The sequence below is a fragment of the Lonchura striata genome, chromosome 1 (genome assembly GCF_050655825.1).
Source record: "Lonchura striata isolate lonStrDom1 chromosome 1, ASM5065582v1, whole genome shotgun sequence".
Classification (NCBI taxonomy): domain Eukaryota; kingdom Metazoa; phylum Chordata; class Aves; order Passeriformes; family Estrildidae; genus Lonchura; species Lonchura striata.
Window position 1 is genome coordinate 85809530 of NC_140703.1, and position 25153 is coordinate 85834682.

Below are 25153 nucleotides of genomic sequence, written 5' to 3' on the forward strand. Positions count from 1 at the left end.
TCACATCAATAACATGCTTTGACAAAATGATAAAATACAGCACATCCCAAATACTTTTCTTACCTTGAAAACAGTACAGTTTTTAATTTCTGATACCACATCAATGTATTGACCCACTGTGAGGGCAGGGGAGTAGATAGATTTACACCAGAGGCCTTCTAACAAGCCTCACACTAAGCAGCTTGTTAAAAACCAGAAATCCTCAGAAGAACAAATCACCAGCAGCACGTGCAGCGCCAGCAGTACTTCAGCAGAAACTCTCCAAGAGGCAACAAAGTAAATTACACTGCACAGTCTTCCTAGTGCTTTCCTGACACCTAGAAGTGACTTAGTGGCCTTACTTTCAACTTTGAGGGAAGCTACACATGTTGGCCTGTACACAGAACAGCTAGGTGGGCCAGGCTGACATGGAAATATTTCTGTCCATTAAATACGCAGTTTTAGCATTAGCATCCTGAAAATAATACTGATCTGGGCAGAGTCAACTAAAACAAAAATGAACATCAGACTGTCATTAATTCAAGCAAATACATCACTGCGTACATGCTTCTGAGCTACTCTCTGCTTCAGTCCTCATTATCAGTTTTCTACTCCTGAGCACAACACTGTTTTTATACCAGCTGTTTATTAACAGGACTATAATTTTCCTAAAATAGCAGCAGAGATTTGGACACACAAAATTATTTCCTTCAAAACACCATATTGCATTTGAATGCAAGTCTGCTTTTAATATAAAATTTTAAAAAACCAAAATCCCTTCCTTCCCTAGAACCAGTCTGGTGCTGCCTGGTATCGCCACGCTTACACGCCTGAAGTGCGTCTGCCTGGCTCCAGCTCGGTGAACACTCCTCACACCCACCTCCCAGCTCCTCTCACCTTCCTCCTGGTATCACTCCCAGGCAGGGAAAAGGCTAAAATGAGGGTACATCCCACAGAAAAGGGAGTCCCGGCCCTTAGCAGGGTACCGTGCCTGCCCACCCCAGCCAGCTCCATCTTGTTGCTCTAGGTCCTTTCCTGGGGGAGCAAGGAGGTCCCCAGCACGATGAAATGAGGAAAAAGTTCCCAACCGGAAAGTCACAGTGATTTTGAACAAACAAGCACCACCACCTGCCGAGGTGACCAGCAGGACATTGCAAACAGAGGGACGCCACTACAGCTCTCACTTCCTCTGCTCAGCATCACATAAACTGTCTCTTGTCAGGCTGCTGGAAACAACACAGCAGATAATTGATCCCTGAAGGAAAGGCCCAGGAGGCAGGGGCCAGCTCACATACAGCCCTCTAACTGCACCAAATGCCATGGAAAAGCACCCACCCCAGTTACTCATGCTCTGGAAGCTCATCTGCTCAGAAGAGCCCTCAGCTGGGGAGCGAGCCACAGATACTGAACATGTTCTGTCTGTTTTACATGGATTCTTTAGAAGAAAACTCATACCTGACTCAACACTAAGACATGCAAGAACCAAGAAACGAAAGAAAAGAAAACCCCACAAAGCCCACTTACTAAATGAAACTAAGGACAATATCTGCTTTGAAGAAACACTGATGTGGGAGCACTGCTACTGAAAATGGACCAGAACAGGGCATCACACCCTCTACTAAGCAAACAAGGGACTGGCTGCCCAGGGGGTTCAACAACCAAACACAGCCACAAGCCCTGTATCTGCAAGGAGACTGCAGCCACGGGCATGCCAAGCACTGGCAAGAAACAGGAGCAGCACACCAGCAGCTCCACCAATATGACTGAGCAGAAAAACCTCTAAGTGCTTAGCTGGTCTTTCTATTTTAAGAACTGGTATGATTCACGTTACCTTGGCTCTAAGTGTTTTTCAGTCTTCACCATATCTACCCTCATGATAAGCTCATACTAAGCAAGCACTAAAAGCCCTGACATTTCAGAGCTGCAGTGCAGAGCAGCCATACATCACACTGGAGCCTCCAGCATCAGCAAGCAGCTGCATCCAGGTCTCCCAAGTACATATTCTGTGACCTTGCCACTCACTGCTCTTCCTGTGCTTATGCACATGTAGAAAAAAACAAAAAATCCCTGTGATGCACTAAGTATTGTTCTGCTGTTGGACAATGATGAAACTGCAGGGAGAGGGGAGATGGGGACAAAAAAAAACCCTATAGAAGTGTCATTACTTAATGGAAAATTAAGCAATAACCAGTATTATACTAGTTCAAGTAAAGCTGAACTTTGCCCAATCTGCCTGATGCTGCCAGCAGTTGCCCACTTTTATCTTTTTCTTTTCTTCAGCTTTACTGATGCATGCTTTCATGACAAAATACAGGTGCAGAACTAGTATTGCAGCTAGGATCACAGGCAGGAAATACTATCAAAGAAGGAAGGATCTAGAAATGTATGTGCTATTTGGGATAATAAAAAACAACTTTTCTATTAATAGCACAGGCAAGAGTTCTTATATCCTACAAAACACTTGCTTAAAATAATTATTTAAATTTTTGTACTTGCTAATAAATATATTAAAGTAGGATTCGCTGTTCTTGCTTTGTTCAAGTCTCAAATAAAAGAATCAACAACAGCAGCCTGCATTAAATATTTTATCTGTTTCAACTCATTTTTTTACTTGTAATGCTTTGAAGAGGCTAACCACTTCACTGCAAAATTTTGCATCACCAACAAAACCTGAAGGATTGTAAAAGGCAAAAAACATCAATATGTATCTTTATACCCTACTCAAAGAAAGTAAGAACACAAATATTTTCCTGCAGGAACCATTAGGTTGATAATTTCTTTCCTTATTGACAAGAAATGGCTGTCATTTACAAGTTGAAATAAACAATCTGGATGCTAAAGTTTTCGTCACATAAAAAGAGTGCACTGAGGGGATCATTGGATAGGAACAATAAAGGGAATGTACTGTCACAGCCAGAACTCTAAATAGTATTTGGAATATTTCAAATCTCTGGTTGAACACTAACATTCTTCTACATTTTCATTTCACACAACATATATATACGCAATTGCATTATTAATTTGGTTCTCCATTTCAAAACATCAAACATGATAAAACATTTATTGTAAGGTTTCTTAAAATACTTTTTAGTTTAAAAAATCCTTTTGAAGAGATAAAACACCTGTCATAATAACTAATGATTTAAAATCAATTTTAATGTCTCAGTAATTAAATTAATATTATGTACTACAATCTGCAATATACAACACATCAGAGGACACAGAAGGTCTTTAAGTCAAAAATTTAAAATAGATTTATAAAAATAAATACCATTCCAGGTTTCTCTGTATCACCAAACCGAGGTGGGGAAAAGTCTTTTTCTCTGTCATAACACAAGCTGCAGCAATGACTAAACAAGTAACAGACTTGTTCACTAGGGCTGATCTACCCTGGAAAGAGGAAAGGACGATTCTGTTTGCCTAAGGTCTCAAAAATAACACATCTTGTTTGGGAAAGCAGTCAAGAGATGCATCCTGAAAACCATGTAAGGTTCAATTTCCCAACAAATGGCCAAGTTGAAGCCAAAGTGCTATCATATTTTTAATGAGGGGACACACTGATCAGGACTAACCATTAACAGTCCTTTAAATTCCTCCTTCCTCTTCTGTTCTGTGGAAATAAACAAGATTGAAACAAATAAGACTAGACCATCACTATTCTATTGTTCCTAGTAGAAAACATGTCCTTCCCAAGCTGTGCTGAAGCTGAGCTAATGCAGGTGACTTTTTTGGTACAGAAGAAAAGATGCCAGCCTACAAGGTGGATCACAAAGAACATAGGGACTTGAATGGGTGGACTCAAAGTAGAGAAGAACACACTCCATCACCTGGGATAAGGAGCTATCACAACTGACCTTCCAAAGCTGCCAAGGTGTGAGGTAATGAGTCTGCCTCCAGAGCAGGTCTCTTGTCTGCACTCCTGTACTGTCAAGAATGGAAATGCCTACAAGCCATGGAAGTAGGAAGGTGTTTCACTACATGTTTACTCCTATGATAAAAGCTACAAGATGCTGCAGCTGCTGCAAGTGAATCCCATGCTGTCAAGAGCAGTACTAAAATCTCTGCTGAGAAACGGGAAAAATAGTTCCAACTGAAAGTACAACTACGAAATTTAACAAAACTAACAAAACCACATTTACAGCAGCATCACTCTTAAAACTCCATGATGCAGTGCAAAACCTGCAGCTGGTATGTTTTGTACATGCCACTCCACCTGGTCAGGGAGGTTTTGATAGACCTGCAAAGAAGCTGCCTTCTCTGCAGGCTCTTACCTCACCTAGCTGCAGGACATGGGGCAGACTGCAGCTGTACAAGTTACCAGGGGCTCTGCAAAGGAGAGAAGGCACAATCAAGCCTGCACGTGGACTGGGGCAGAATAAAACTGCCACCCCAGACTCTGGCCATCCACCTCCCCAGCTCCGCAACACCAAAAGTGACTGGCTGTTCCCAGAGAAGCAGTGATATGGTAGCAGATCACAGATCAGGCACATGCAGCTGCTCCCGCAGCCATCCCTGCCAGTGAGGCAGAGTGCTATTGGCCTATTCCAGCATTGACTGTGGTTTCTAGTTAATACATACACAGCCACACAACAGTGTATCACATCTGTGAGACACTTCTGGGTCTGAAGGAGATGAAAACACACATAAATTGAATGTCTTTAAAAATACAGTACTTGGACATTCCCAAATCACCTGTAGCAAACTGCTGTAGGAGAACAGCACACTGATGCAAGAAAGGCATGCTTCTGGGAAGGCCCAGGAGCAGGAGCAACAAGCAACAACACAAGCCTGTCTGGTTTCATTTGCTACACCCACGCAGCAACACAGAGAAAGCTTTATGGATGAACAACCTTAGTGGGTCACTCATTCAGGCTAAGTGCAAGGCAGGATCTTCTAGCTCCCTCAACAGTGTTGGAGAAGTATTTGTAAAATGTGAACCCCCAACTACAGCTCTAAGGAAAGTTTGCCATGGCTTTAGAGTAAGAGATGAAACAGACTATCTGTGAAAGGAGGATGTAGAAGAGGGGAGAGCTGTTTTAAGTGGCAAAGAGAAGCAACAGATTGAAGAGACTACATACAGCTTCTCATGGCCCAGAAGATAAGGAAAACAAAGTTACAGAGGAAACTTCAAGGGAAAGTAATTAAATGAAGAAAAAAAAAAAAGTCATTATATACAAAATGCTACGGCATATTGCAGAAGTTAGAAAGCAAACAGATTGAAGAAAAATAGGCAAAATGGAAAACAAGGGCTATTAAACACAATGTCATGTCAATCTGCTGGAAATCCCAAAATCAAAATTTTATGAGAAACAGAATCAACAGAACTTTGTAATGCTTTCTTTCCTGAGGTATCCACTACTGACCATTACCAGAGACACTCGTAACCCATTAATTCTTCTTGTGCTACGGATTTAATTGTGTTTTAATTCATCACTTCCTAACCTGACTTCTGTGGACAACAGATCAGATGGGTGTCTATAAGACCGTGATAAATATTGAATAGAGTATGTTTATCTGATAAGATTTTGATTATGATGAGCACAATCAGTAGAGATTCTGACACCTGACATACTGTTGCCATTAAATTTGTTGATTGCTGTTCACAGAACTATTCTGGCCAAAATTATTAAGTAAAAGATTACTCAAGTTGTTGATTTTTAGTTTTTCTTTTCTAAGGAGAAATCAAATAAACAGTTGTACAAAAACAGCCTACCCTATAACCTTAGGGCCCTGTCCACTTGGGATTTTCTTTTGGGTTCTCTTCTATTCTGCAGAGATTCAAGCCCTTTAATAACTAGACTTCCAACTCCATGTCTCAAGTTTAAGAATACACTACACTTTCATTTTCTTACATTTTTCCAATCTGGATAACTAACAGTATTGTCATGTGATTCTTACAGGTTTAGTATCTCAAACCTTTCCAAGATGCACATCTGAAGTTATTCTGCCTCTCTCCTCCTTCATAAGGAAATAACCCAAAAATTTCAGCCACCACTGTATTACTGCACACTTGAATCCTGCAAGCTAAACACTTGAAAACCTACATAATCTACTTGGAAAAAATGTAACCATGCTTAAACTTCTGCCTGTAAAGCCCAAACACGTTAGTGATCCATCTCATCTGAGCCACTCATTTCATCGGTGAAATCTATCTGATGTCGTCTTTTCCAACTGCAATGGCAAAGCACAATGCATCACAGCCCTGCTAACAGTACAGAATCAGGTGGGAGGAAAGGCTGATGCACCAACTTGTGTAGAAAAGAATTGCTAAGCCATGACCCCACGAAGACAAAGCGACGGTGCAAGAGTAGTCAAGGCCAAAGCTCTATTTGCAAAAAAACCAATGGGTTATGCACAATAGCAGCTGCACTTAGATGCTCACAACTCAGCTGGAGTCTGTAGATCTGGTCTCTAAATTCAGAGTATTTGACATTGAAAACTAGAAAAAAAACCCCAAAAAACAGTCCTGCCCCCATTAAAAAAGAATTTTAAACTGTCAAAACAGAAGTAAGCTTTGATCTAAAATTCCTGAAATTGAGACGAGTGAATCCCTTCTCTTTGCCACTCCTTATAATCTTTGGTAGCCAGCCAAATGGCTCAGCTTAGCTTTACTTTCCACATCAGTCCAAAAGTTGAATAAGTAATAAAACTTGCATGAGGAGAGGGCTTTATAATCACATTAGAGACATGCAAGGGAGACCGGCTACCTCGGTTCACCGGACAGCTTGAACAAGGCTTCATAATGAGGGACAGGTGTTGGCACCAATTAGGAACACTCAGCTCACCGCTGACATTGGCCCCTCAAAGCATTGACTGCACTTTAATCCTCTAAGCCACATAAAAGAAAAGCAGAGTGGGCAGATTAAAAAAATCTAAAAACGCATCTGCAGAGGATTGAAATATTTTTGCTTACTTAAAGGAATAAAATAGAAGAGTCACAAAGCTGCAGAAAGTTCACTGTGAAGTATCTTGAGTATATCGAGAATCTAAATCTTCTGCACAAGAAGAGTATTTAATTTTAGGAAGGGTATCACCATGTATAATAAGCATTCATCACAACTATCAATATTTATATCCAGAAAAGGATCACAGAACAAAAAGGAGTAGAAGCAGCATATGTAAACATTGAGGTAAGATAAAATTATTCCATCAATGCCTACCAGCATTTCAAGCATTATGGGATACATAAGATAGATTTTAACTGAGATTATTAAGGAGACCTGCAGGCTGAAATGTTACTGTTAACAGTTTCTTTTATGACTTCCTCCCCTTTAAAAGACTTTATATTCCTTTAAAGTTCAGAAAGCTTTCATTCAAAAGGTGATATCTGAAAGTTGAAGGTATATAGATTCAATTTACACATTGTAAACACCAACAGACACATTTATTCATTTATTTTTAAGTATCAGTTCCTCCTTCACTTACATGCCAGGTCATGAGGTAGATGTTTTCGCTTCAGCTGATGACATCACAAGCTCCTAAAAAAATGAAAGGAGTGCTTTTAGGTAGTAGGAGTGATATCAGGCATTTAATGTTTGAGCTACATTTTAATTTTTGGCAAGTAAGTGAAGGTTGTATTAAATTTTTATTGCGACTTTCCCAAGCAAATTATATGCCCAGAATATAAAGCCTTAAATTCCACAATTCTCATTTGATATGTGGAAAAATGAAATGTATCAGCTATGTCTGCACATACTATGATAGAAATGCAGTAAATACTACAGCTAAAAACAAATTTATAAGAATATGCTCAAAGTTGATTTTGCCATCCTCTTAACATGAATGGAAACCAACTTTAACAGTACCAACAAAATGAAATTTTAATTAGTATTTTCTCTATTCTGTTTTGGGAATAAAACACTTCAACAAACACATTCAGACAGACGCACACTTATTCAGCTGGCTTAACGTGTTGATTTCTCCTCATACACGATGCTTTCTTCATTCAAGAGGGTCTTCTATGAACCACGCATGCTTAGAAATTCACAGGAGGCCAACAAAATAAGCATAGAGGGAAAGCTCCATGTGGCTCCTGTTTAATTCACCACAACATTCCTCCAGACCTCTCCTTGACAATCCCGAATAGCTTAGCTTCCCTGGCAGGGATTCTGCTTACTCGCCCTTTTTAATCTAGTCCTGAGCCTTGAGCAATATTAAATATGGGAATAGAAGGAATTTTTCCCTCTACCAACTGCCCACATTCCCCTCCTGCAGGATCATGCACATGTATATTTTGTACACTATTGTAATGCACATGGCAAAGGCATTAAAGCCGTCACACCCAGCAGATGAGTTGCAGCACTCCTCAGAGATGTCAGCAGCCCGACCAAGGGCTGTCCTGGCAGGCAGTCTGCCACATGCCTCGGAGCAAAAAGTTAACAAAAACAGGACAGCTAAGAGGTGTGGAAGAAAGTATTAGAGAGCAAAATTGCAAGTAAAAACCAAGGAAGCAATAAGTGCATACTCTGCCAGAAGAAAAATAATTTAAAAAGAGGATATGACAGTGTTTTTCTAATTGAAATAAGGCAGTTTCTGGCCAAAGTGTCAGCACCATACTCTAACATCTGCACTCCTCCACCCATCTGGTGTACAAGAAAAAGATACAACCACCCATCCACTGAGGAGTGGCACAGATCCCATTACTTATTACAACTATTGTTGCTCAACTTAGGCTGTGGCATCAAAAGAAAACATTTCCTTACAATATGAGGGGGTGGAGGGGGTGGGAAAGAGAAGGGGAACACATTATATATTACAACTCCTGTCTGTTGACTGCAAAATTTTGACGTTTTGGTGGTACTGAGTCTCTTTGATTTAAAGGTTCACTTTTGGGCTTTTTTTGTGTTTGTGTTTGGTATTTTGTTTTGGGTTTTTTGCAAGGACGGGGAAGTCAACAGCAGAGGTGCTTGGTTGGTCTGGGGGTTTGTTTCGGTTTTTTTTACTCTTCCTAAGTTCCTCTTCCCATCTTCCTGACATTCTCTGGCTATACCACACATTAAGCAATTAACTTTGAGCAACACAATAAGATCTGTAGATGAAAGCAGCACCAGAGCCAAGGCTATTGAAACATGAATCACACTATGTGGGTCGGGTTTTTAACTTGAGATAAGCAAACACGCTTGGCCACCACCACCACCACCACACAATGGCCCGAAGCAATCCACAGGGTCCGTGCAGGAACCTCCTGGCTCCATCCAGCTCAGGAGCAGCAGAAACACCTGGCACACAGCGAGTGGGGGCGACCAGAGAGGCTCACTTAAACAGCCCACTGCTGCTCTGCCTGGTACTACTCTGCCTCTACCCTCCAGCTAAGAAATGCCAAGAGCCTCACCCACAAAATGCAATGGAGGAGGGACAGCAAGTGAAGAAAATAAGTAAATAATTAATAAATGGCTGGCTAAGTTTTCCAAACATGACTTTGAATGAATTTTTCTTATGACATATTTAATTATGGGATAATTCTTTAATGCCCCGATTGAACCCATTTAATATAAGTTTTCCACAGAAACACAAGCAAAGCCCTGGTTGTGGCAGCTCAAATGACATCATTAAAATGCAACACAGCCTACAACTTTTAAGTGCAAACAAAACCACAGCTTTTGCCTCTCAGCTGAACCACAAAACTAATATATTTTTGAACTCTTCATTAAAAACACACTTATTTGCTCAATCAAATGCCAAAATGAACTCTGAAATATTGGAAGGTTCAACTAAAAATTGTTTTCTCTAATCCTTACAGTATACAGTCATAATCTTCAGCCCCAACTTTACTTATTTCACAACCATGAACAAATATGCAAAATGGGATGAAAAATACAGTTGTTTCCACAAAATACTATTTTCCCCCTCCTGGTTTTAAAAGATTTAAAAGACGTCTTAACATATTGATTGAGAAACACTAAATTAAGTCACCTCAAATTAATGATCAGAGGGTTCTTCCTCAACAGATTACAAAAAATGGAAGAACACTAACCTCCCCGTGAGCAGCAAGTTCAGGAGCAAGGTAAAGAATGCACAGAAGATGCTCACCCTCTCTTCCACACAGACTGCCAATAGACTTAACTCCTACTCTCCACATGCATTTGAAAAAGTAATGGGCCAGCAACAGAAATTGTGGCATGAAGAAACAGAAAAAAAATTATAGGAGCTAAAGGACAGTGTAGACACAGAAAACAAACTTGGAAATGCACAGTAGCTTTTCATAAATACTGCCTGGAAACTAAGCGTCACCAGGGAAAAAAGCATCCGCAAGATTTATTTCTTAAAATACAACTTATAACAACAGAAGGCTACTTGGAACACAGATCTATTTTTGCATTTATCACTACTGCTATACTATCACTCTCTCTCTAATTTACCACAGTGCTTACCAACAGCCAAGCCACCAAAACAAGAATTGGACTGGTCGAAAATTAGAGCTTTGTGCTTTTCTCATCAACCATCCCACACACTGCTCTGCTATTTGCAAAAACAAGAGATGGTCACAGAATAAAGATCAGCCAGGGTCCTGAAAAAGGACAGCGAGTTAGGACTGAGAACTCAGACTCAGCATTTCAGAGGCTCCTCAGCCTCTCCAGGGGAGCCCCTTCCACACTACGTGACCTTTACTGCCAGAAGTTTGTCCCAGCACTTTAAGCACACCTTTCCCCATGCTGCTCAAGCCTTTATCAAGTGTCTCCTAGCACTGGACACTGATGATCTCACCTCTTTCTTCTTGACACAGTTTGAACACCAACTTAACTCTCTTGTCAGCAGGTCCTTGTCTTTTCTCCAGATGAAATAAAACCCAGTTTCCTCACCCTCTGTTTATAGGACATGTCTACTATACTTGTGATTCTTCTAGCTGCTGCTGTCCACCACCCTTTCCAGAGCTGACACACAAAACCAGTATGAAGCTGTGATGTCCTCGACGAAGTTTCCCATTTGAATGTTTCCCTACACAAAAAATGCTATTCTCCTTTTACAGAAAAATATACTTTACTGTCACCTGAGTTGCAGATAACAATCCTACATACAAACTCCAGTGCATTTGCTTTTCCAACAGCATGACAGTTGTCTCAAGTCCTGGCTGTGAGCAATTATTGCTGCTGGGGCCTATTGCTCCCAGCCTGCAGGCATGCAGCCAAACCTTTATGTCACAGAACTGCCCCTCCATGCCCTGCTCAACTCCATTCAACCCCTCTTTCCAGACTCCATCTCCAATCAGTCAAAGTAACTCTGAGTTCAAAGCATCTTCTCAAGTAGATAGGCAGCTCCACCCAGCTGGATTCAGGTATTGAATGAACAGCCCCCTCATTCCTTCACCCACACTGTTAATTGCAAATATTAATTCACCTGTCTTGTTTGAAACTAATTAGCAATTATCCTCTCAGTTCTTTTGAGCAGCTACAAACATTCCTGTGAGCATTTCAGTTAATCCATGCTTCCTTAGCTAGCTTCTGATAATATGGATTGCCTGATAACTTCATCTACTGTGCAATTCCTACCTCACAAATTACTTTCAAAACTGAATTAGAAAGCTGGTTTTGTGATACTTCACATCTCCTCCATAAATAATCTCAGGGATATAACACTGCTTAGGTGGGAAACGTATTAGAAAATTTTATAATTTCTTGTTTTTTTACAGACTGTTTCAGATATCTAGCACATACAGACAGCTCCACATGGACTACCAGTAAACATTATACAGACCTCTTACAAAAGGCAGATCAAAAAGCAATACCACCAAGACAAAAAAAATAAACCAAATAGTCTTTGAAATTATAAATATAGTATGAAGCAGGAAAGTAATGGCACTTTTTCTCTTACAGTTCTGAAAAAATCGTAACAACCAAATCATAACAGATACCAAAACAGTACCCATCATATTTAACTGAAGAGCTATTTCCAGGCAATACTTATCCCAGTGATTAAAGGTAGCAAAGAAAAAGCCAGTAAGGTTTAAGAAAAGTCTTGTAAAATCCCTACAAAGTCTTTGAAGCAAACAGTGTTGGATTTCTGCTTGTAATAAACTGATTTGTTGTTTATTCTTCCTCTTCTTCACAAGCTTCTACACAGTCCTGACTACACTGACTACTCTGCAGCTTCTTGATTTTTATCCCTCTTCCACATTGGCTTAGCCAAAGTAATTGAGTATAAATTCAGAATTTCATTGTAAAAATCTAAAAACAGCCCATCTCACCTTAAGGTGGATCAGATACACTGCAAGCATTTAGCAAAGCCTGCAACTCCCTAGCACTTTCACTTCTTTCCACTGTCACAAAACTATTTTGTGACACCTTTCTGTAGCAACAAGACTATTCTTAATAACAGCCAGTGATTTAGTAACTCCCAGCAACCAATTAAAACTTGCTGGGAAAAAAATTTCCCACAGCGGCTTACCCCACCTTCAGACAAACAATGCAGCAGGATGTCTAGAAGGATAGGTTTCATATGGCAGCTAACAAGTAACATCAAGACATTTTATTAAATGCTCTGAAGTCCTGGGCCCCAGGCACTCAGATGGTGACCCAACACAGCAGTTATTTAGTTTGTGTGTAGTGCCAACCACTCTGCAAAACACTCAAAATATCTTATCAATTACTTGCAAATCATTGTTACACAACATAAGTAACATACATATGCAAAAAATTGAGTCAAGCTGAAAAAACTGCCCTTACAGGGAATAGCTACTAACACCAACATAAACAAAACACCTACTTTAAGCTGCAAAGCTGTTTACATTCTTCATATACAGACAGGAGATTATAATTAGTCAAACAAAAGCCTGCGTCTGTAAGAGATGAAATGTAATGGGATAAATTTAAGACAAAACCCAAAAGGTGTAGGCTTAGCATTAAAGAAACATCCTGAGAGTCAGAACTACAGCCCCATGTCCCCAGGGGGAGGACTGGAGGCTCTTGACATTTAAACAAAGATTGGACAAGAGTCCTGGTTGCTGCACTGCCAACACAACATGCTCCGCAGAGCTCAGCTCTTCTCAACCCAGCCCGAGGGCAAGGCAACAATAAATGGGACTTGAGTATAAAGAGCACTGCACAAAGTGTTTTGTTGGGACTGGCTGTGCTGAGAGCTGCACCTCACCATGCACACATGGTGCTGTGGAGCAGCAAGTACTGTGCATCAGATCCTCCACAGAACTCAGGCATATCGCTGCATGCTGGTGAGAGCAAAGCAATCCCAGGTAGCTATTCCACCATTCTATCTGTCTTCCCTACATCAGAGACTGGGGGATATAGATAGAGATATCACTGACAGATGCTACAGTGTACAGCTGCATGCAAGGACAGGTAGTGCACAGCAACTCAGATCCCTGCTCCTTTTTTGTGGGACAAAATGTTAAGGTAATCTATTCCTTCAGCTTGGTGCAGGATGCATCTCTCTGAAGAGCAGGTATTCCCTGCAGCAGGATGCACCTCAATGCAGAGGAATGTAGCAGAAAGAATACAAATGCATGAGACAGAAGGCTGAAAGTACAAGATCTAAACTGAGATAAAAACATAGGAAACTGGCAGGAGGCTTCCTGGTCCACAAAGCCTGGAACGGGGTACAGGCAGAAACAACGCACGTATTTTGGCCCTGCCTACTACTAGGAATTTGAAAACAGGTCTATGAGCCACAGAGCAGCAAAAACAAGCTATTTATGAGGATCTGGGGCAAAACAAAATTAATGCAGTTCTTGAATAGGAGAATATTACATGTCCTGCTGTTAGCCACAGCCACATGGCCAATTGCATTTTAAGTATCAACCCACCTCATTTGACTTGTACCTCCTGTACTAAACAGGTGTGCTCATGTGCCTTTCCTTCAGGAAGGTCCAAACACACATTTTCTGAAGGGCAGTTCAAACAAACATTTCAGAAACAATAAATCTAGATGACCTAGAAGCATCTTTTTCCATAGCCAAATTCTGTTATTTAATGCAACTATATTTGTACACAGTTAGGGACCTTTAGTGGAGATCTTAAAAAATAAAACTATTTAAGTGTGAGAACTTCTAAAGTATGGTAAGATAACAGATGTTATGTTTCTGATGGCACAGCTATGCCACTTCCATATTCTCCACAGCAAGTCCCATGACCCCACCACACACACAAGAGAGTTACAAATGCTAAAAGCAGTATGCGGAGTCTCCACACAGTAACAATAAAAAATATGAAAGGACACATTTAAACCTTGGAGCAAAGTAATACCAAACTGTGCACTTCAGTGCACTCAAGCTAGAGCTCTGGAACAAGAAACGGCAAACCCCACAAGGTTTTAACACCCCACACAGCAAATGGAAAGGTCTTTACAGTGAGTTTCAAAGTGCCCAGCATGTTCAGGACAGCCAGATCACACACCAAATAGGGAATGATGCCAGAACTCTGTCTTCTCACAGATTTAACTACCGATTTGCAGTTCTGTAAATGGATACCTTCAGGAATCAGACACATGCTTGGACCTTTCTTCCTCCTCTCCTCACATGCACTCTTCAGGGATCAAATTCGGTATCATGTAAGGTGTCAGCAGTTGCTACACCTTCAAATGCTGTCCTTAGTTTTCACCCCATCTTCCCAGCTCTCTTCTCCTGTCCACCAAGAGTCTGCCCCAGCACTTTCTGCCTTTTCCTTAAACCCTTTTCCACCGCACAACTGTACTGCTGCCTACCTATGGCACTTACGTATCTATGGTCATTCCCATCAGTTCACCAGAAGACCACTCTGTGCAAGCATTTCTTATCTATGCTGTGATATTTTGCTTCAACCACCACCTGCTTTTACACAACAAATGAGCCTGCTGAGCCTCTGTTCCAATCCTAGTCAAAATAAAAAAAAAAAAAAAAGAAATTACAAGCAAAAAGATTGAGAACAATTTATGCTTGGATTACAAGAGGAAAGTTATTTTACAACTAGATGACAGAAAGGAAAGATTCTGTCTCCTTTTCTGGATACATTAAGTTGTGATGCTCACCAGCATACAACACAGAGCTTCAGAAATGCTACAGAGCACACTCTTGAGTTTCTTCAAATGCTCCAGCTACATGGAATTTGAGTAAAGAGCAGTGTAGATATACTGAATATTCCTGGCCCTTAAGGAAGTCTCAGTGGCTGCAGAAAAATAACCCTCATAAACAGTTCACTTCACATAAAACCATTTAGTCAGTATTTAACTGAATGACAGCTCCCAGAAGAAAAAAATAGGGGGCAAGAAAAAGGTAGCAGTGTTAACTTCACTTGATTATCACAGTGGTTTAAAGTACTTTTGACATCCTTTATCAAACCTGGCACATTGGTATTTGTGATTTTTTCATAAGAAAAGCCTCTCTGTTCCTTCATGGTCAGACATCACACCAGCACTTAAACTGTCACCTTCCCCTGAAAAGAAACTGCATAAATAAATAAGGCACCCAAGCTTTGCCCTTAGACCGTAAAAACACAAGACTTGGAGCACAATCAAATGACAATTAATGAAGCAGCAGAAACGAAAACACAGTAAAGAAGGCCTCATCACCTTCTTCCTCTGTGGCTGCAAATCCCATAGCAGCAAACAAATATGCCTTCTCCCTTGAGTATGATCTTAAATGGTTGGAAAGGATTGTGTTTGGGTTTTTTTTTTTTTTACTGCTATGAAGGAGAAACTTGTGTCAATCCTTTTCCAAAGTCATTCCTACTCAGGCAAAACACATGACAAGCTCCAAGAAACAAGCAGGGAAACTTGGTCTCGGTGGAGTCAAATGGGAATTAAAGCCAGTGCCAAAACAAAGCCAGAAATTAGCAAAACAGTTATCTGATTAATTTGTGAGCAGAATTCCTAAATTACAAAACTGAGTTTATTTCTTTTTTAAGTCTTCTGATGCAAACATGTTGGGGAAGGGTGGAAGATTGCAAGACCAAGTTGTAAAGCAAGAAAACCCTATTCTTTTTAAAGCACCCACTGTCAGAAAAACTTCCTGTCAAAAGGAAAAACCTTTAACAGAATTGACTAAAATACTGTCTAAGATCTTTCTATTTTCTTCTACTTTATTAATGTAAGACCAACTATACAAAGCTGTTGCCTTTATAGAGGCAAAACTTCTGATGTTGTTAAGCAAGGGATAAAACTAGACTTAGATAGTCTCCCATTCACATCATTATGGATGGGCTTCCACCAGTTCCAAGGACAGCAGGTAACACTGCCCTTCACAACACATCGGCATTAAAAAAAAAAAATAAAAGAAAACTAGCCTTAATAGGTTTGCTCCCTTAGAGTTTTACATTACTTCTGCTTACCTGAAGCACAAAAACCTCTATAATCCTGCCAGACCTGGAAAGCTCAAAAGCAGAAGTAAACAAAGGAGCTGAGCTTTTTCTCCTTTGAGAATTGCCATCATGCAGTTAAATCCACAGTTCTGACTGATTAAATCCCTATGAACCTATAAGAGACCAGAAACAGGCAGAGGTGACATAAGAGTACCCCAATGTGACATTAAAACCTCTAAAAGAAAGATCTAAAGATGCTTTGTTATGGCCAAAGTAATCTGGTGCAGGAGCAAAGCTCAACAAGTACAGCCCTTGTGCAAAGGCTGACACTAATGCCACTTCAGAATTAGGTGTACATGACCAGTCAGATCATTAGAACAGTTACACCAGAGCAACACCTTCAAACTGGTATAAAAGCTGACTTCTTTGATAGAATGAGCTTAGGATAGAGTCCCTGAAATTATTTAAAGGGGGAAAGAAAAACAGCATTTTGGCAAAAAAATTATCTTAGGATAGCAAATGGTTAAAAAAAAAGTTTGATACAAGTAACCAAGATGCATTAAAATGTTGTAAAATTTACTCCACTAAACCAATGCTTTGCCACTGTTTTACTTTTTCTATCAGTTCCTCCCTATATAAAAACAAGTTTGTTTTGAAAAACTCTCATTATCTGTACCAAAGTAAACACAATTGCTGATGTGTGTTGAAGTCCAACAGAGATTTAACTTCCTTAACTAAGTAAAATTTACCTATGTACAGGCATAGTACAGAAGGGTTTCTTGTTAAAAACTAGCTAAATAGTCATCACACCAATCACACCAGGAAAAAAGTTTTAGATTACAAACACTTCTTTTAATGAATTTTTAAAAATACAAATTGAATTTGCAGTGTTTGATGCTTTAGTACATACACATATGTAAACCCCCACAAATGTACCAGCTACAAAAAATAAAGCCTTACAAAAAAATCCTGATGAAGTTGAAAAGGCCCCTTTATCAGACTGAGCAAACTTACACCAAAAAAAAAAACAAACCAACAAGCCTGCCAAAATACTTTCAGGTTGACTGCAAATAATTAGGAAGTCCATATTGTCTGTAGTCTGGTACAGGAGACAAATTTAATTTTACCTAGATGATTTATAGAGTCTCAAGAAGACTGTGAGATACTCACTGGAAACACTGTTTTCTCCAATAATAAGGAAAAAGTTGGAAAGTTATGTCAAAAAGAAGAGGGGACAACCAAAGGGAGACTACAAAGGCATGAAAGACATGGATGGCTGAGAGAGGTAAGTAAGAACTACAAATCACGCTCAAGTTCTCATCTGCAATTGAGGCTTTACTTTTTCCCTTAAGTTTTTTCAGACTTCTTTTCCAACTCTTAACCCATTAACCCATAACTTCAAAAACTGACTAATTCAAATGTCGAAGTCAAGCACACAGAAGTGAACACAAAAAAATGTATTTCAATAATCTTAAACAGAGAATGAAATGGCACCTGCAAAAGCTACTGGGTTTCAGTAACCTAAATTAATGTTCCCTGTTTGCTGTTACATATAGCGGCTTCTGAAAATCTAGAACAAGTACACAGAAGATGCCAAACAAAGGCTCTAAAACAGCACTTAAGCCAGTTTAATCCATGTAATGGTAGTCACAGGGCTCTGACAGATACTGAGATGATTGGCAGGTGTGTAAGCTTTCTAATAACTTATGTCCTACCTTTTGAAGTTTTACAGCATTTACAGAGGAAGAAAAATGAAAACATCATGCATCAAGATCCATATGTATTCAGTTTTAAGCAACAGAGGAAAAGACTACTAAGAAGACTAAGTATTGAAACAAAGTTTAAACTCCTCTTTCATGGAGCTCGGGGCAGAGTCCCATTTTCTACAGTATTATACCACAGATATTCTGTGTCTATATAGGTGTATACAACCAAATAAGGCAAATCAGATCTCCATCAAAACTGCAGAAACACACATGAATGTAACCTGCCAGTCACTGGTTAAATCTCATTCAGTTGCCATTTTAAGTAAACTCTTTGTACACTAGCTATCTCTGTAAGTATTTGGATCAAAAATATGTTTACTACTAGCTTGAGCAAACTTAGGCATCTGAAAAATACCTGAATAAAGAACAGCTTTCACAATTTTCATAAAATATCACTGGAAATTATAGTATGAATCATTAAAAAGTACAAAACTACAAGAATCAAAATGAAACCACCCAAATTTATGGATACCAGTTGCAAAGGGCATACAAAATCATTTTGCATAATTTCTATTTATATGAAAATATGGAATTATTTAATCCCAGGGGTTTTTTCATCCTTTTTCTTCTTTGGCCCAAAAAAGTGAACCAGCAGTAACCAAAGAAAGTGAAGGAAATTAGTATCTGTTATACAGTCATAATATTTTGAAAAAATATCTTCCATAAAAGAATTGGTACCATAAGAAGTGAATTTTACTTCCCAGGTATGCCAACAGCCATTACAATACTGTTGTTCCTAAACACGTACCTTACATTAAGATCAACTTTTTGGTTCCTCCCTCACTCCTAGCACATTCTGTTGCAGAGCTGCAAGTTCAAATTTGTCAAGCAAAATGCTTCACTTACTTCTCAAGATTGCTCATTTCATGCTACAATGGAAATGATTACATTGTTAACATAAGGAAGACTGCAACTTCATTATCAGGTTTAAGTATCTGCTTTTCAGTTACTTAAATGACAGGCAATTTGATTTTTGTAAAAGAACACAACTGCTCTTGAATTAGGCTAGAGCGGAAGAGTTGCTGGAAGCCCCCCAAACAAGGTTAACAATGTCAAACCATAGCAGCAACAGTGACAAGCAGTACCCCTTCCTTTTTCAGTGCTCTGGTCAGCAGTTCTTAGGGAAAAAAAAAAAAAGCTAACATAAAAAGCTGTTATCTGTGCTTGAAATGAGCATTTTTTCCCTCCCTCCTATCAAACAAGATCTAACAAGTTTACATTGCACTGCAGAGTAGTCACTCGTTATCACTGTTTCAGTCACTATTTTCCTGCTGGGAAAAAGAATCTATTAGTATGAAAGCAGGAAGAAGAGCACCACTTTATTACAGCTCTTTCTATCCAAGTATTAATAAAAGAAGGAGAAGTATTAGTCCTACCTCTCTGCTGAGGCTCCTCCTGGCCAGATAATTGCTGAGACTAATATTTTCCTCTGTGTCTCTAATGCACTCATATACTAAGTATATCAGCTCCGCAAGGTCCTCAGTTGGCTTGTTTTTTCATTAAAAGCCAAAACCTCTACAGGACATGGACACTATTTCCTATGATGAGTCCTCTACAGCCACTTTGATATCAAAGCCTGCAAATTAACACTGAAAGAATATTAAATAAATACAAGCGGTTAAAAGCAGAACAAATAAAGAGAATTAAACACACAGAGTCCCACTAGGGACATTTGTTTCCTCCCTTGACAGGGTAGACATTTCTCCTACACACTCATGTATCCAGCAGTTCAAGATGTCAGGTTTTCTGACATGTCAGCAGATAGAAAATACTACCATTTTATCCTGCTATACTTGATACATAGGGAAATATTTAAATATATGCACATTAAAAGTAGTAATTTTCTCAATACTACCACAGTCTATAGAGGAATCATTATTTAAAAACTGTCTGATCAAAAACCAAGACATACATTTTTAAGTATGAATGAAAGCTCATAGTTTAGTTATGGTTTTCAAATGCTTGTGAACAGCCATGTTACTGTACCTCTTGTCTAGCACTTGTAGTAAAACCATCATTTATCAACATATCTAACAAATTTTAGTCATTCAATATTACATGATAAACTGTATAGCACAATTAAAAGACAGCACCCAGGCAGAACTTCTGTGCAATTCTCTCACTATTCTTTCGTCAACCCAACAGCATATTCCAAAACAAGAACTACCTGAAAATAAAAAAAACAAATCTTGTAAAACTCTTCATAACAGTCACACAAAATTAATTGCTTCAAATAAATGTTCCTGGTCAGTTGTTTCACTTTGCAGCATCTGGTGTGTGGGGTATCACCCCTCCCTTTGGAGGAGGAGCTCAGTCATCCTAGCCTCTGCTCACCCACAGCACTATGCTAACTCTTAGAAGCTGTTGGACTTGCTGTGCACCAAACCACTTGTGCAGGCATGAAACTGCTCTCTAAGACATGAGCAAGAGCCTGAGCCTTTCACCAGCAAAGGCTATCAACTGTCAGGAGCTTTAAGCAGATAAGACAGACCCTCAGAAAATATTCCAAGAATAACTTTTTAGAGCAAGGTGGTAGAAAGGGAAAAATGAAAGAAAGGGGGCTGGGGGAAGCCCAGAACAGTAGATTAGCAAAATAATACATTATTCCCTCAAGACTGTGTGACAAGCATATTCAGTTTAGCAACCAGTCAGGCATGTGTATAAACCTGTTTTTTAACATCTCCTAGAGCTCTAATTAAAACACAAAGAGACATTAATGACATGATATGTTCACCATTCAATTCAATAATCAAGAAGCACAGCTCTTTAATGCTGTAACAGGTGTACTTTGAAGAAGAAAAGCACTTCAAAATTTTCAAACAAAGTTTAACAAGCTAAGGCAAGCATCCCAGTATTTAATCCAGGAGAAAGTTATAACAAATAGCATCAGCAGTCACGAGCTTATCTTCCCACCTTCTCCTGCTTCTCTGAAGAGGGCGACTAAGCAAGTGCCAGGGGAGCCTCCGCAGTCATGCTCTTAGCTCGGGGTCTCTTCCATTCCTTGAAATCCGAGTAAAGCCTGCAGTACAGCTCTACAAACACAGGAGCTTTCCTTAGGTCCAAGACCACGCTTCCCAGACTGCTCTAATCCCTAAATTCTTGATCTCCTACACACTGAAATAAGATATTAAAAAGTTCAGATGTCATCTAGAAAAGGGTAACTTGGATGCATTGGAAGCAAATGAACAAGAGTGAACAGCCCAGGGAAACAGGGAGATGCTTGGTAATTACATCAGCATCTTTCCACAGAAAACAACATCCAGTGTGTCACATAACATTTCTGAAATTTATTTACCAGATACCTCTTGTAGTCAAAATAAGTTAAGTATCATAAAACATAGTACCTATAGACACAATTTTTAGGGGCTCTGAGCATCAGACATGCAGTTGTAACTGGAAAATAGCATAAAGAAAAGTACTTTTAAAGTGACAGGTGTAATTGATCATTTAACATAAATACATATTAAAGAAATCAATTCTCAAATGAAAACACTGTTCTTTTTATTAGCAGCATTAGATTAAAATAAGCTATGTACTAAAATGCAAAATTTCATACAGTAATCTCACTTCTCAGAGGTGCCATCAAGCCCTCCAGATCTCCAGCATCTCCCACTCCCACCTGACCCAGCCTCCACCAGCATAAAACCTGCCAGGGCTTTGACATAACATTTTGTACATCAGCTCTTCAAGATGCAAATAGCATCTGTTGGCTTCCATTACATAAATACCCCTGATAAGAGCTATTATTAACTTGTTAGTTTCCATTTTAAGTAAAGTATGTAAAAATTGTATTTATGTCTCCAGTTACATGAAGCCTCGAGCATTACAGGCACTTCAAATCTTCAGAAAAGAGAAACACCACACAATTTCAGAGGTTCTCCTCTCTGTAGAATTCAAAAGCCCCTGAGCCTCCTTAGCTATAGCTCCCAGAAAAATTGTGGGAGTGGAGAGATTAAGCAACATGTGCAAATAGTAAGTTTTGGCTCAGTCCATTTCTGTCCATAATGAAATAAGTCACCAACTAAAACACAACACTACCACTGATCTAGACAAAACAGTAATTTTTTGGGTATAAAATGCATTTGAGAGAATGATACCTATACTTAACCGAATATTAACTTTTACATTTCAGTTGAATACAACATTCTTTGCTATCATATTGCCTGGTATTTTCTCAAGAGTGGTCATAACATTACACCATCAAACCTATTCAAGTAATAACCCCCTAAAGCACATACCAACTTCTGAAGGAGATTTCTAGGGACCAAAGGAGGAAGACAAATGACAGAAACGTACGTTTACATGACATTTCCATCCATAGATGATAAAAGATGCCCTACAGAAATGGGTGCACATTCCTTCTCCAGATGCATCCCATGTCTTGCCAAGCTAACCAAAAATATGCAGGCACCCTGCCCCACTTCTCACCCATTGGGACATGAGAGTCAGAAATTCATTACAAAGATTGAAATAAGCTACCTAAATAGACCACAAGAACACTGCAGGAGTGTTTCATACTCAAGTCAACCTGCATAGGATTTAGTTTCACTTCTCTCCATCAGGTCTACCAAATCCAGCCATCTCTTCACCATGGCCTGGAACACTTGCCAACACACCAGCCAGTAGCTGAGATCACCAGTCAAGATATCTTCCAGGCCAGCTGCAGCAAGCTCTTGAGGAAAATACAGCATTCATCATGTGGTAGCCACTACAGTGACCATGCACATAAGTCTCTGCCCATGCGTATATACATATAAAACTGTACAGGTAAAAATAATACTAAATTATAGATAAGAAGGCATCATATAAATTCTTCTCCATTAGCAAATCGTCCAGGTCTATCAAAAATATGTATATTTTAAAAAACAAAATAAAAAACCTGCAACAATCCCAGGTATCCCGATAAATCCCAAACACAAACTTCCTGATTTTCTGACGCCGAGAGGAAGTGCACAGAACCACAGAGAAGAAAATACTACACTGAGATCTATCTCTCCCAGGCTCTTACATTCACAGCGGATTTTCATGATTTTAATGAGATCCCAAATGAACATGCAAACTTGCCAATAAATGCCACTGCATATGTTCCTACATCAGGTCTCCAGCAAACGTTTTGGATATCTGCTACATGTACGTAATACAAATATAACAAAAAAAGACCTATGGTCAAAACCAACTCAGGGGAACTTTTCCCACTGTGGGAGGGAGGTTTTGTTGTAAAAGGAACACAGAAAGAGGAAACATCAAAGGAGGGACAGGTAAAAGAAACAGTTCTGCTCTTTTGATTACTTTTACTACATCTAAAGTCCAAGTTTTGCAAATAAAGCTTTCGAGTTCTCCTCTCTGCAATAAAAAAGGGCATGTCATGTCTAGTCTGAAATGAGGTCAGAAGTTCAGTTAAAACAGAAAAAAAAACCAACACAAACTTTAGATCCTAAAAGTACTAATTTGCTTTTACTTTGAAAAGGTCCATTCTTAACCAAAGAAACTTCAAATTGCATTTTCTCCCATTAGTAAGTGTAGGTAAAGACTTTTCTGATGGTTCCTTAAGGAACTCTGTGGCAAGCTGGAAAGTTATGCAAACGTGCTTTCATCCAGGTCGACCCTTCCAGCCTAAGGATCTCACATTTTCAAGCCAGCTCTCTAGCCATCACTAAGACATGGTCTCACTGTGTAGAGATGTGTGTAGCAGGTGTGCTCGAGATGCTCTACAGAACAGCCCATAACAAGCACCATCCTGATGTAAGAGGTCAGCTGCTGATTAAGCATCTTGCAAGCACCAGGACAAAATACATTTCTTTTAATCTTTCCGTTTTAGCGCAAAGGCTCTTTTACATTAACAGACAAGCACAAGAGCTTTCAAGTATCTAGTGTGTAGTAATTGAAGGTTTTCTAATCACACTTGGATGTTATCTTCAGCATCCCTTCTCTCCTAAACATGAAAAAAAACCATTGGGCTTTGAAGTACAGCAGAAATTTAGTGATATTTTAATAAAAATCCATAGCTACTCATTATAACAATTTGCAAGCAATAGTTGAACTCCTAAAGTAACTACAAGTACTTTTTATAAAATAACTATAGTTAAAAGACAAAAAAAAGTGGTGCTTATTTGCTTGGTAAGATGTACTTTAGGATGCCTTGTACCAAATTCTCCCATTAATCCTCCCTTTATTATTTGCACGTACAAATACTTTTACTACATCCCCAGCCGCTAACCATACCGGTCGCGGTGCATCCGTAGAACGAAGCCATGCCTTTGCGGAAAGATGAACAGCATTAAAGCAAACACTATGCAAGGGAGGAAGGTTTGATCTGAAGTGAAGTCGGGACCTTCTCGCTCCTCTGCCTGCAGGCACAGAGGGCACCGGGGGCCATCCGCCCCCGCCGCTCAGGAGAAAACTTACCTTGGCGGCGCGGCCGGGCAGGCGGGAGGGCTGCGCTAGCGCTTCATTGTCAAACTCAGTTCTAGCAAGTTCCTCGACATACCGGCGGAGCGGAGCTCGGCGGCGGACAAGCGCCCGGCTGTCTGTCTGTCTGTCTGCCCGCCCGCCAGCCACGCCCAGCCGAGCTCCGCAGGGCCCCGCCGGCTCGGGCACCGCCGGGTCGCCGCCTCTCCGGGCTGCGGCGAACAAAAGGGCGCCTGGCCGGAGGTCGCCCGGCCCTGGCCGCCCACCGCGGGTGCAGCGCCCGCCCGGCTCCGGAGCCGCCGCAACTTTTCCCTCCGGACGCGGCCGGGGCCGCAGCGCCCACGCCGGACGGGCTGCCCGCCCGCCGCCCCCGGCGCGGCTCCGCCGGTGCCCCACGTACCCGCAGCGCCCGCCGCCGCTTCCTCCGCCTCCCTCCTGCCCGGCCTTGGCGCCAAACGCCGCCGCCGCAGGCCCGGCGCCTCCCCCGCACAGGCCCGGCGCGGCGGCCCCGGCGCCCGCCCCCCGCCCCGCCTCCATGCGGGCAGCCCGGGCCGCGCTCACCTCCCGCCGCCGGCCCGGCCCGGCGCGCCGCCGCCGCCTCCTCCTCCTCCTCCTCCTCCTGCTCTGCTCGCTACCGTGGGCGGCCGCGGCCGTCAGGGCTGGCGCTCCCGCCGCGGCGGCGGCTCCTGCTGCGGGTGCTGCTGCTGCCGTCCCGCGCCGGCGCGCATCGCCCCGCCCGCCCGGGCCCGCGGCCGGCGGCGGCTCCCGCCCTGCGTGCCG

General features: G+C 40.8%; 1 protein-coding gene across 11 annotated transcripts in view; it reads right to left on the bottom strand.

Moving 5' to 3' along the window:
• Nucleotides 1–25101, bottom strand: part of JADE3 (jade family PHD finger 3) — a 64002-nt gene extending 38901 nt beyond the window's left edge. The window contains exons 1-3 of one of the 11 annotated variants that reach the window (XM_085557181.1): nt 24774–24838; nt 7405–7457; nt 6893–6974 (exon numbers count right to left, since the gene is read on the bottom strand). The gene's annotated coding sequence lies outside the window, so the exon portion shown is untranslated. The other 10 variants (XM_085557148.1, XM_021546699.4, XM_021546700.3 and 7 more) reach the window with 10 other exon arrangements.
• Nucleotides 25102–25153: the final 52 nt, after the last annotated feature.